General features: G+C 45.5%; 1 protein-coding gene and 1 pseudogene across 4 annotated transcripts in view; one reads left to right on the forward strand and one right to left on the reverse strand.

Annotated features, from left to right (window-relative positions):
• Positions 1 to 13,357, reverse strand: part of TRIM67 (tripartite motif containing 67) — a 60,818-nt gene that overhangs the window by 36,834 nt on the left and 10,627 nt on the right. The window lies entirely within an intron of this gene.
• On the forward strand, positions 945 to 1,693 carry LOC134728987 (uncharacterized; annotated as a pseudogene).

Here is a 13,357-nt window from a genome sequence, read left to right on the forward strand (position 1 = left end):
TTCCCTGCATCTTCTTTCTTCCCCCTTGTTGCTTAAATGTGGCTATTTTCCTTCACCTTCTTAAACGCTGTCTTCCCAGGTGAAATATAAAGAGGGATCCAACAAAACAGCTACGACTTCCTGGTCACACCATTGCCTGGGAAGCTTTCAGCTTTCTGTTTTTAGACTTAGATTGATCTCCTGGTCGAGATCCATATGCTTGTGAGATGGGCATCCTCATTAGCCTTGCTGATGAGGCAGCCGTGGATGTCGTGGGATGTGCGGGTAAAGCAGTCCCCTTCCTCTAGCAGGATGATGAAAGCTGCCCAGACAGCCTGAGAAGCACCTTCCCATCATCCAAGCTTTCATTTTAGGCCTCTGGGGTGCTGGGCTGGGGAAGGCTGCCTGGCATTTTCACATGGTTGGAGATACTGCTCAATGCAAGCCTGTATCCTGGACCAGCCTCAGGGGAAGGGCGACGGACTGAATTGTGTCCCCCAAAATTTAGACATTGAAGTCCTAACCCCCAGCACCTCAGAATGTGACTGTACTTGAAGAGATGATTCAGTTAGAATGAGGTCATTAGGGTGGGCCCTAATCCAGCAGGACTGGTGTCCTTATGAAGAGGGGAGATTTGGACATAGAGACAGACAGGTGCTAGGGAAAGCACCACGTGAAGATTGGAGTTATGCTGCCAAAGATCTACAAGGAGATGGGAGAGAGGCCGGAGCAGGTCCCTCCCAGAGCCCTCAGGGGCAGCATAGCCCTGCCGACACCCTGATTTCAGTCTTCTGGCTTCCAGAACTGTGAGACGATATATTTCTGTGGTTCTAAGCCACCCACTTTGTGGTACTTTGTTCTGGCAACCCTAGCAAAGAATACAGAGGGACTAAAAGGAGGTCCACGGCTGCGCTGCTGAAACCAGGAATCCAGGTCAGGCCCGATCTGTCCTGTTCCGACTAGAGATGTGCTCCTCCTTCAGGAAGAAATCCTGCTTTTGCCAGAATGTACTCTTGTCTCTCCTTCTGGCCCTTTGGGCTCAAGATTTCCACTGCTGTGATTCATGCAGAACAAAGAGGGAGCGCCTCAGCCTGGCTGTCAAGCCCTTCATCCATTCACCGATGTATTCATTCAGCAAGCGACTGCCAGCCGCCTATCAGGAGAGAGGTGAGTTCTGCTCACGGGGAACATCCCCTTCTTTTTCCCTGGGAGAATCTGCAACCCAAGCACCTATCTTCCAGAAGACCCACCTCCTTCTCGTCTCCCCTAGTTATGAGCCCTTCTCCTGGCTGTCACGGCCGTTTATCACACTCATCTCCAGTCCTAGCTCAGCTTGCCCACGTCCAGCTCAAATCCTCCTTTTCCACGAAGTCTTCCCCCCAGACTCCATGAACGTGTGTGGTTCATCTCTGTTCTGCCATCACCTCTCGCTTACCTCCGACTGTGGCCCTCGCCATCATCTGTCTGAGGTCTTACTTACTTATCTACTTGACTGTGTCCCTCACTAGATCAGGACTTCCAGAGTGAGCCGTTCAATCATCTTTGTGTCCCTAGTACAGAGCCTGTGCAGAACGGGCACTCAACAGTGTCTTCTGAATTCACTGATTTCGTGCTGTGTGCTCTGGGGAGCTGCAAAAGGGCAGGACGCGTCTGGGCTCCCCTAGGCAAAGGTCCCAGCGCTGCAGCCCAAGGCATCCTCTGTGTCTCCTACTAGGGATCCCACTTCTCACTCTCGATGTGGCCTCCCCTCGCTGCCTGTTCATCCCAGCTCACTCCCTGGTCCTGCACTGGGGGCTGGAACACAGACTTCCTGGGGGTCCTGCCGTGGTGGGAGCTCCTGGGTTCCACTTGTTTGGGTTGTTTTAGATTCTTCCCCACTTCAGATGAGGAAAACAAGAGCCATTCTCCCTTCTGACTTTCCTTCCTTTTCTTTTCTCAGATCCCTCCAGTGTAGGAGGGTGGGAGGGAGAGCTGGTCCAGGGGCGAGGGGAGACTCCTTTCTCACAGGGAGTTTTCAGATAAAGGCTCTGGGAATCCTGAGAAGGGTGGAAGGTGCGGGAATGGACGCCGTGGAGTACAGGCTGGCTGGCTGGACAACACACATTTTCCATTGAGCCAGCAACTCGGATTTAGGAGCCAGCAGATGGTGACTGAGGTGCCCTGCTCTCTGGAAGTCCAGGCACCAGCTCAGCTCCACAGTTGCCTAGGCCCTGCGAGCAGAATAAGCTGACCCTCCCCAACCTGCCGGCCACCCATTCAGGAGCACTGCTGGGTGTTTATCCAGCAACCCTTAGAGCTGGGCTTCAGGGTTGGGCCCTGAATTCAAACCCTAATTTTACGTGACCTAGTTTCTTGCCCTCTGTGAGACTTCGTGTCCTCACGTGTGAATTGGGGTGATGATACCCACCCCAAAGGCCTGCCTCAAGGTTTAATGATGGTGTGCATGGAAGGCCCTGGGTTCAGGGACTGGCACTCTACTCATGGTGGTTCCGGGTAGAATGAGAACCCCAGAGAGAGCTTCCCCGACAGCTGCAGGGACCATTGTTTTTCTGCTGTTGACCTTCCATTATCCTCTATAACAGTATCCCAATTTTGCTTTGAGAAGCTGCCTTTTCTCCACTGAGCACAGCCTGGTAGGGCTGGAATTAGGACTCCAGTACCACTGCCTTCACCCTGACAAGGGGTAGGCACATGCCTGTGTGAACCCTGAGAGAGCCAGCCCTTCGAGATGGATCCTGAGGGGCTATCCGGGTCTGAATTCTGAGTGGCGCTGAAAGCCACTTGCCTATTGCAGTTTCCCTACATGCCCTGTGCTAGCCGAACAGTAGCTCAATGTTGGGGCCTTCTTAGCTGTCTGTTCCTGCTCACACTGCCAGAATCAACTGCTGCCGAAGTCCTCATTCTGCCACCTGAACCTGACCAATGAACTGTGACCTGTGGTCAACTTTAACATCAGCAAATCAGAACTGAACAAGCTTGCATCCCTCAGATGCAATGGGAACTGGGATTAGAATCTAAGCAGAAACTTTTTCTATGCAAGATAGCCCTTCTCTTTGTTCTGGCAGACGTGCCTTTGTTTTATACTGAAGGCTGAGTCTCCCCGGTTGGCAAACTGCTGGTTGGAATAAAGTCTCTTTTTAAAAACATTCCTTTTCAGTGGATTCGTTAACACCCTATTCTAGGCCAGCAGGATGACAACTCCTTGGAATTCAAAACTGAACAAAGAGACAAAGAGACCTGGAGAGATGGGTGTTTGTTCCATAGTTCCTTGAGCAGACCCCTGCTATCAGAGCATTCCTGTATATGCTGCTTCTTCACACTTGGGGAAGCCTTGGGAGCCAGAATGCCTGGGTTTGAATCCCAGCTCACTGACTCTGTGACATTAGGTGAGTCACTTACTCTCCCTGCCCTCATTTTCCTCAGATGCAAAAGGCAGGTAATAGCAGTAAGTACCTAACAGAGCTATAGTGAGGATTAGGTGAGTTAATAAATGTAAAATGCACCTGGCACATACTCAGTGCTATCTACGTGCTCCCTGTTGTTACAGTTTCAAACCTGGCTCTCAAAGTTCGTATTGATTATGTGAGTGCTCAAGAAAAAAGCAATATTTTTTGCTTTTTGTTGGGAGGGAGGGATGGGGGTCTCACTTTGTTGTCCAGTCTGGAGTGCAGTGGTGCCATCATGAAGCACTGCAGGCTTAAACACCTGAGCTCAAGTGATCCTCCCTGCCTCAGCCTCCCAAGTAACTAGGATGTTGGGCACGTGCCACCATGCCCAAGTAATTTTTATATTTTATTATTTTTACTTTTTGTAGAGATGAGGTTTTGCTGTGTTGCCCAGATTGGTCTCAAATTCCTGGCCTCAAGTGATCCTCTTGCCTCAACCTCCCAAAGCGTTGAGATTACAGGTGTGAGCCACTCCGCCTGGCCTATTTTTCTGATAATTTCCTTTTGATTCAAGTTAGCCAGAGTTGGATTCCTTTGCTCACAGCAAAGGACTCTAGCAGATTTAGTGGTTAGGATGCCCAACAAATGCAAAGACAGCTATGCTATAATTAGTGATTCATGCTGAGCCTTGGTATAGTCCATGCTTGTGGAGATGGTGATGATGAGAGGTCTCTTCTTTATCCCTTCCACAACTCAGCTTCAGACTCTGACTCCCAAAATCCTGACTGCTTAGGAGTTCCCCATGAGCTCCTGCCCCGAGGCTTGCAGGGAGGAGCAACCTATCTTGTTAACAGTGAATTTTAAGTTGCCAGGATTGATATGTCAGAGCCACCAACCAAATTTTCTTAGCTAGAACTTAATGCTGAAGTCAAAATAAAAAGAGGCAGGACTGATGGGCAGTACTGCCAGAAACTGACTTCCGGTCATTAGCTATATCCGCAGGCACACGGGGGCTTCTTCCTCTGACAAGGCAGTCAGTGAGGGCCAAATGACCTTCAAAAGCTCACGTGTGCAGGAGCCAGCCCCAGAGTAATTGGGAAATCTATGCCTCCCCTTGGACTTGGGCTTGTCAGTTCCTGCTGAAGTGGGCAGACAGTGGCAGAGCCGGTACCCACCCTCAAGATGCAAGCCACCTTCACATGACCTGCCAAGGAGCTGTGTGCCTCTGTGCCTGTGCCCTTGCCATTCATCTGCTGGATGTGCCCTTTCCCATTGCTGCACCGGTGCCCCACGGTCATCCAAACCTCAGCTCAAGTGTCCCTTCCTTATGCTGGATTGTGCAACATCCCCCTTCAAGTCCTGTTGAGATGTCCCTTTTCTGGGTCCCTGTGCCAACGAGATGTGGATCTCTTTCTGTTCTACTGTAATCGTGTATTTACTATTTTTTTTTTAATTTGTTTTTTAGGACAGGGTCTCATTGTGTTTCCCAGGCTGGTTTAAAACTCCTGGCCTCAAGCGATCCTCCCACCTTATCCTCCTGGACAGCTGAGAACATTTCCTTCTTCCTTCACTAAATTGTGCCATCTTGGGAGATGAGACCTTGCTTGTTTCATCTTTGCATGGGCTACCAGTGTATGTCCCATAAATATTTGTTGAATAAGTGAATTAGTTTTTAATCCGGCAACATGACAGGGAAGTTTCTAAAATGAACCAAGGATCAGAAGCAAGGACCAGAGCTCCACTTTAGCTTTGCACCTGATATGAAATATTATATTAGAACAGTCACACGATTTCACTTCTTACACTTTGGGGTAACCTACTAGAGCAAGGCCCTCATTTGTCACTGGCCATGTGAAGATATGAGGATAACATGCTCCGGAAGTATGCTAAATATCCCAAACCATCCCTTTAAAACAGGCTCCAGAAGTGCTAGGCTTATGTTTCTACTATTTTGAATTATAGCAGAAGAAATAGATTTTAAGCCAAATCAAACTATCCAGAAAAAAGGTTCAGAATAGAGAAAAGAAGTTCAAAGGAAAAGCAGGTTGTCAGTAAAACAGTGTTTATTCACTCTGGATAGTGGGCCCTATTCCAGGAGTTGAATGTATGGTGGGAATGTCTACCTCTCTACAGCTCAGGGAGTCAAGCAAGAAAAGCCACGAAAAAAAATCAAGTCTAAAAAGAAGTCTAAATATGGACCTAGTAGAGGACACTGCTAGATTTTTAAAGTTTTTTTTCTTTTTTCTCATTTTTCTGTGACCAAAGGAAAGAATAGAAACATTTTGGCCAATGACCAGGGCAAGGCTCAGAAGAGAGAGGAAAGATAGTGAAATGGTGAGAGAATGGTTGTATCAGACAGCTTAAGCTAGTGACGCTGCAGTAACAAACACCACCCCCCAACTTGGAAGCTTCCAACCACAAACGTTTACTTCTTGCTGACACTGAGTGCCCATTGCAGGTCACCTGCAACTCTATTTCCCGTCCTCTGCGTTTCAGGATTCAGGCTGAAGGAGCTTCTCATTTGAGGCATAGTAGACTCATAGCAGAGGAAAAGGAGCTACAGCCCAAACACACCCTTGCTCTTAAGCCTTCTCCTGGCCAGGTGCAGTGGCTCACGCCTGTAATCCCAGCACTTTGGGAGGCCGAAGAGGGCGGATCACGATGTCAAGACATCGAGACCATCCTGGCCAACGTGGTAAAACTTCATCTTTACTAAAAATATAAAAATTAGCTGGACATGGCGGTGCATGCCTGTAGTCCCAGCTACTTGGGAGGCTGAGGCAGGAGAATCGCATGAACCTGGGAGGCAGAGGTTGCAGTGAGCCGAGATCGCACCACTGTACTCTAGCCTGGCGACAGAGCGAGACTCCATCACAAACAAACAAACAAACAAACAAATAAAAAAACCTTCTCCTGAGAGGTGGCACTATCCATCCCACTCACATTTCGTTGACCCAAGCAAGTTAGAGGGCCCAGCCTTAGAGTGATGGGACAAGAAGTATATTCTCCCAGAGGGACAGCAGAAAACATTTGAACAAATGATAAAATCTAGCAAAAATGGCCTCTGCATTCAGACAGACCGTGGCTTTACTTACTAGCCCTGTGCTCTGGGGCCAGTTCTTACTCTCCTACAGAGTGCCTATGTTAGGGATTTTATTGCCTACCTCTAAGTTGTGGCAATAAAAAATAAATAACATATTAACACATGCGACTTTTTTCTTCCTTCCCTTGATTCATCCAACTCCTCCTCCACCATCACCCGCTTCCTCCATGCTCCAGGCTGCCATCTTCAATGCAATAGATTTGGCAGGAGCCTCCAGATATGACTTAGGGTAGAACAGTATCTGAGAGGGGGGTGCAGGAGAGGGAGACTAGCATGTTGGGAGGGAGGTAAGAATGAAGTTGTTCTTAAAGACAGGATCCTGGCTTCATATGTTTATAGAGAGGTAAGAAATCAATCCATAGAGTGTTTTTTCTTAATTAGAGACTTTTTATAGAACTTTATCTTAAAGAGATAATAGGATAAGCATGCAAAGATGTATATACAAGAATGGTCACTACATCTAAGAAAATAGTGAAATTTGTGAACAGCCTAAATATTCAGAAATAGTGATTAATACAAATGATGCAATATCCACATAACTGAACACTCAGCACCCATTAAAACGCCAATGTATTTCTATATTTGTTGACACATAGGATAATCTCTAAGATAGATTGCTCAGTGGAAAGCAAAGCTCTTTCCCTCAAACACCTCAGGACATTTAAGCATTAGGGCAATGTCCTGCTGCAATGATAACACTTCTCATTATAACCCTGGATGGGTCACATTTTCAATACACTTACTTTTGGTGACTGTCACAAAGGCACAGGAGAAAGTTGAGAGGATGAAAAGACTCCCTTTGAAACCTGCTATCTCTCCTCCATCCCTTCTCCTACTCTTTGTCCAGTCTGCAGGACCCTACCCAGTGCCCTCTAATCAGCACCACACTGCCCCTCCCCTACCTTAAACCGTCCTTCTCCCCAACTCACACCTGGAATCTAAAATTCCCCACTTCTCTGCTAGCTTCAGAGGAGCACAATCTGGCTGAATATGTTCACAGAGTATGAGGAAACAATGGGCTTAACCTACCTGAGTTAGTAACTTTCAATTTTCTTTCAATTGCCAGCTCTCTTCTTGTTTCGTTGTTGCACCCAAACCCATTTATGCCTAGTGTTCCATTATTGGAATGCTAAGCTTGTGGGAGTTATTCATATCCTACTGTTCAAGGTCATCACCAAGGTCTGATTGCAAAAATTCAAAAAATTGCAACCTCAGGCATAAATGGGTTAACGACCGCTGTAACATTAACCAACTAATTAATGTTTTCATGTGTTATAGGCTGAAATGTGTCCCACAAAAAGTCACATGTTGAAATCCTAACCCCTAACCAGACCTCAGAATGCTTCCTTGTTTGCCAATAGGGCCATTACAGATGTAATTGGTTAAGGTGGGGGTCACACTGGAGTAGAATGGGCTCTAATCCATTATGACTGGTGTCCTTACAAAGAAGAGACCTTTGAACACATACATGCATGCACACAGGGAGAATGCCATGTGAGATTAGACTTCTGCTGCCACAAGCCAAGGAGCCGCCACAAGCCAAGGAGCCTCCACAAGCTGGGACAGAGGCCTGGGGCAGGTCCTTCCTGGTCCCTTCAGAGGGAACACCGCCCTGCCGACACCTTGATTTTGGACTTCCAGCCTCCAGAACTGTGAGACAAGAAATGTCTGTTGTTTTAAGCTACCCAGCTTGTGGTAATTTGTGATGGAAGCCTTAACAAACAAATACATTATGTACAGCTTTACCTCCTAATACATACCCTTACATATATATTCACAGAAAATCATATTGCATATACTCTTTCTCCACATCATAAAAATGGGTGTTGGGCTCTCTAGGACACAAGGGAAGCAGGCCAAATTTCTCATATTTTCAGGAATAAACTGAGTGCCCCGAAGGTGTAATAGGAACTTTTACTAACCTCATCTGACTTCATCTTCACACCAGCATTTTGTGTGTAAGGAAACTGGCTGAGAGTGGTTAAGAAACATATCCAAAGACGTATAGTTCTAAATGGAACCCGGATCTTTTTATTTAAATTCCAATCATCTTTCCATTATATCAGCCAATGATGGAGCAGAAAGCTGGTCCAGGCGATCCCAGAATAGATCTTTCTAGGCACCCATCCAGTGTGAGGAGGGGAAGTGGCCTTGCCAAGGGGCCAGTGAGCTCAATTAGGTTAAACACTGCTTCTTAGCCCTACCCCAAGAGGACACCGTCACTAAGATTGTTTTGTGCCCAGCCTTGGACAGGAAAGCAATTCCCTCCTTTCACAACATTCTCAGCCTTGATGCTCAATAATAATCGTGATGATAATAGTGGCTTTCTTTTATTGAACACGCACATGTGGTGTACACTGTTAATTCCTTAAAATGCATGATCTCATTTAATATGCCGTCAGTCCATGGCAAGAGGAGGAGTTTTAGGATTGTTGGCTTGCAACTGGCTTTCTTATTCCCCGTATTCTCCTGCCTCTATAGCACCAATGATTTTAGTAATGTCAGTCTAGTAAACTTACACTCAGAGTGTTCTCTCAAAAGTTGAAGCAGTGCTAACATCTGGGAAAAGTCATGCCAACATTTCCCAGCTAGCTTTTTTCATGTCACAAGCTCAGCCGACTGTTTCTCACATGATTACCACACATAAGGAGGGAGGGGAGAGCCATGCTAATGAGCGTGGATGGCTCTTTTCAATATGCGGCCCTGGAAAATGCATAATTCCTCCTCTTCTCATTTTCCGTACTGTCCCCAGGAATGACCCTTCCTTTATGAATCATTCTATTCTATGATTCAACAAATAGTTCATAGGGACTGCTCTGAAATCATACTTTATGGCATGGATATTAGAATACATTTTAGTGTTAAGTCCTATTCATTTATTAAATAGATGTTTCTTGTGCTTGACTGGGTGTCAGATGCTCTGATGGGTACTGGGATTACAAAGATAAATAAGACACAGTCCTTGTTCTCAAAGTGTTCAAAATATAGTGTTATTTATGCATATGATGTATAAAGCTGGTCTTAAAAAGAAAGAGATCCTGTAAGTTTCTGTTAGCTGAAAGACACATTGATGGGTGTAAAAGTCTAATCAAGATGGGATTTTATTTTTAAAGCTGTCTGGAGTTATTAGTAAAAATGCCCATGGAGACTGTAAGAATATCCCATTTGGCAGGAAAGTATAATTGGGCACAGCAAGTCACACTTCCGTGAAGAAAGGCTAGAGACCAGAGAGTAATCAGCTCATGCTCTGATAACACCAAGAACAAGCCTGGGATGGGATGTCTGATGCATGAAGCCCCAGGACCAGACTTCTGACTTTGCCAATGTATCAAGACCATTTGCTGAGCCAAGCCAGGGGAGGTTCTCATCGCCTGGTAACCAAACTGCTTCTTTAGCATCAGGCCAGCTCCGGTCTCTTGTAACAACAGTAGAATTAGTTCTGTGACAATAGGTGTCTGATGAGAATTTGTCTTAGAGCTTTCTCTCTGTCATCAAATTATGCACCCCCTACCCCATCCTTCCAATCCTTTGAAACCCAACTCAACTCCCATCTCTCTACTCTCTGCTCCGTGCTCATTCATACCTAAGGATGGTTCCACATATTTTAGCACCAATTATTTGTGCTCTGGTGTTGTTCTTGATTTCTTGTGAATAAGTGGTGAGATGAGCCCTCCTGTCCATTTAAATGACCAAAATCAGCCTTCTTTTAAAGTAAGTCCATATCCCTGCCCTTTTCCTCCTGGGAATCTCTTCTGTTACGGTTTCCTCACTTCTTTTGTTTTTACCCCTTTCTCCCCATCTCTAGCCCCTTAACTTGGCTGAGCAAATTGAGATGTTTGAAAGGTGTTTTTTTTTTTTTTGCCAGATTGTATTGGCAAACAGGGTAAAATGACTGAAATTTACAAGAAAATTCAAAAAGATTACAGCCTGGCTATTCCTGTTCTTCACTGAAATTTAAATGAGGCTAAAGTTTAATCCTTCTTTGCCTGTCAAGTTAGATGTCCCCTTAAATTTGGCTTCTGAATCTATTTATCCCATCCTTTTCCCCCATTGTCTCCAGATCCGGTATGTTAGCTCAGATACTCAAAGGATTGGTAGTCTGAGTTCCTTCATTTTTATTAGACATGGCATCATATTCATCAATGTTTCTCTGCTTTGTGTAAATATGGATGAATCCCTGGCACTCTACCAGCAGATAATCAACTGGCTGTTTGAACAGGAACTATAATTTAAACATCTTCTTTAATGCCTCATGCAATGATGTACAGCTAAGTTTTTCTTTCTTTCCTGAATAATGAACCTACTCACCATCCATGACCCCAGCTCAAGCATCATCTTATCTTCAGTTTCCCCACTTACCACTCTTTCCCTCTTCCCCTTCCTAATCTCTGGGGGAAATTCACTGCCTTCTCTTCACTCTTCCCCCATCTGTTTATTCACATTACAAGGAGGGCACTTATTCCACTTTTCATATCAGGCGCATATACATCAGGTTGGCTGTACAATGGTCTCCTGTAGCAGGCTGTGAGCTGTCTTGTGGCCTGTTTTATGTGTGTCTGCAGCACAGCCCATGGATTACAGGAGGCACTCAAAGAATTCTTAACCAGTGGATTGTTTTGACTGGATAATATGGAAAGCCACAAGACGACATTTCTCCTTCACATCCTGGAAGGGACACAGATGGACTCAGGAATGAAAGCCACCTTAATTGAACAGCTTTAACTGGGAAACTTTACCTGGGTCCCACATTCCACCCTCCCATGACACCCGGCAAACCCCAAAGATGCAAGAAGCCTGACAGATGACAATACAGATCCTCCTTGCTTTGCCCAGATGCCCTGAGACCTGTAGCCCCCAATTGAAAGAAGATATTTTGCAAACCAGAGGAGCCTCAGGAAGTTACCCACAATGCACATGAGGCCCAAATGGCAGGAATCACTCAAGGATCTATTTGAATTTTCACCTAATTCTCCTGGTGGAAGATAATTTTCCATGGGTTTCTGGTGTTCCTCCACATCTTGTAAGTGAGGCACTGACTGCTCTTTGTTCTGGGCTATGTTTCTAAGGATGAGGACAGCCTTGGAAGATAGAGACGGTATCTCCCTTCGGAGCAACGGGCTGCTGTTTACTGCCCTTTGTAAAAAGATTGGGGTTCGCTAAGCTCAAGGCTCCTCTCCTGTAATGCAGCCAGCTGCATGTGCAGGTGTCATGATCTAGCCCTCTTCACATCCCCTTATGGGAACTGGCCCAATATGTGGATGTTCTGGCTCCTGCTGTTGCTGTGAGTAATAAACTGTTCTCCATCTGTGAATTAGGAGTCTAATGTCTTCTGACTGCACCCACGAAACTCTGGCAGGCTAATTTGTTGGCTTGTAAGTAGGCTAAAAACTCAGACCTCTCACACTTCCTGAGATCCCCCTGCAGGGTCTTCCTGCCTTTGGTGTGCCCTGATGTCCCCTTCTGTGCATCTTCATATTCCCAGTAGGTTACAGGTGTAGAACCCTGCTGGGGAGACAGTACTGTGTGCAGGACAAACACTCATCACTGATAGCCGCAGATAGTTCAGTGAAGGAAACCAATGTGAGAGGTAAAACTCACGCCCTCCCAGCAAGCTGATGGTGTGTGGTGACATTCACATGAAACTTGAAATATGATGAATGGCTGCACTGTCTGCACCAGGCAAAGTTCTCTTTATTGTGTGGGACTGGCAGGGAGCAGTAGCATGGCTGCAGGACCAAGAAGATCTCTGTTTCTTGATCCAAACATTTCCAAGCAGCATTCAGTTTTTCTAGCAGTGACTGCAGCACTGCTCACAACTAGGGGACTATCTTAATGAGACTTTCCAGAAGATCCTAGCTCTCTTTGGTTGTATTCAAGTAGACTACTTATTTTGTTTATTTATGCATTTATTAGTTTCAAAAAGGGCATAAGGCAGTTTGCAAGGGTTTATAAATTTCAAGAAAGCATAACTTAAAAAGAAAGAAAAACAACCTCCCAGAGCACAGCAAGGACCTCTAGTAGCTGAGGGAAGGGAAATGAAAAAACTCTTTCTTCCTGGGTAAGATAGAGAAAAGAGACACAGGCCCATAGCATTAGACGGGACAGACTGTTGGGGAAAGAGCAGGACATCTGAGAAAATGCAGAGTGGAGACGGAGAAGGGAGAGGGAGGGGGGCTAATCACTAGACTTGCCACAGCCTAAAAAATAACCAGTGAAATGGAAGTCAATAGAAGTTACCCCAACTGTAACACAAAGAAACAAAAAAAGTGATTAAAGAAAAAAGACTAAAAGTAAAATAAAAGGCTGGACATGGTGGCTTATGCCTATAATCCCAAAACTTTGGGTGGCTAAGGTGGGAGACATTTGAGGCCAGGAGATTGAGACCAGCCTAGGCAACACAGCAAAATGCAACCTCTACAAAAAAAAAAAAAAAATTAACAAATTTGCTGGGCATGATGGCATGTGCCTCTAGTCCTAGCTACTTGGAAGGCTGAGGCAGGAGGATTGTTTGAACCTAGGAGTTCAAGGTTGCAGTGAACTATGATTGTGCCACTGCACTACAGCCTGGGAAACACAATGAGATCCTGTCTCTAAATAGAAAAAAAAAAAAAAAGAAAATAAGACAAAAGAAAAAAGAAGAGATCATCCAAGAACTGTGTGACAATAGCAAGCAATCTAATATATGTGTTATTGGAATTCTGGAAGGATGAGAGAGAGAAAGAGAAAGAGAGAGGATAGAGCAGGAGAATTTTCTGAAGAGATAGTACATAAAAATTTTCCAAAAATAATAGAAGACACCAAACCAAAAGTCCAAGAAGCTCAGAGAACCCCCAGCAGGATATGAATGCATAAGCCTCTCTCCATTTCTGCTGCCTCTCTCCTAATTCAA

The sequence above is a fragment of the Pan paniscus genome, chromosome 1, assembly GCF_029289425.2.
Source record: "Pan paniscus chromosome 1, NHGRI_mPanPan1-v2.0_pri, whole genome shotgun sequence".
In the NCBI taxonomy this organism is placed as follows: Eukaryota; Metazoa; Chordata; class Mammalia; order Primates; family Hominidae; genus Pan; species Pan paniscus.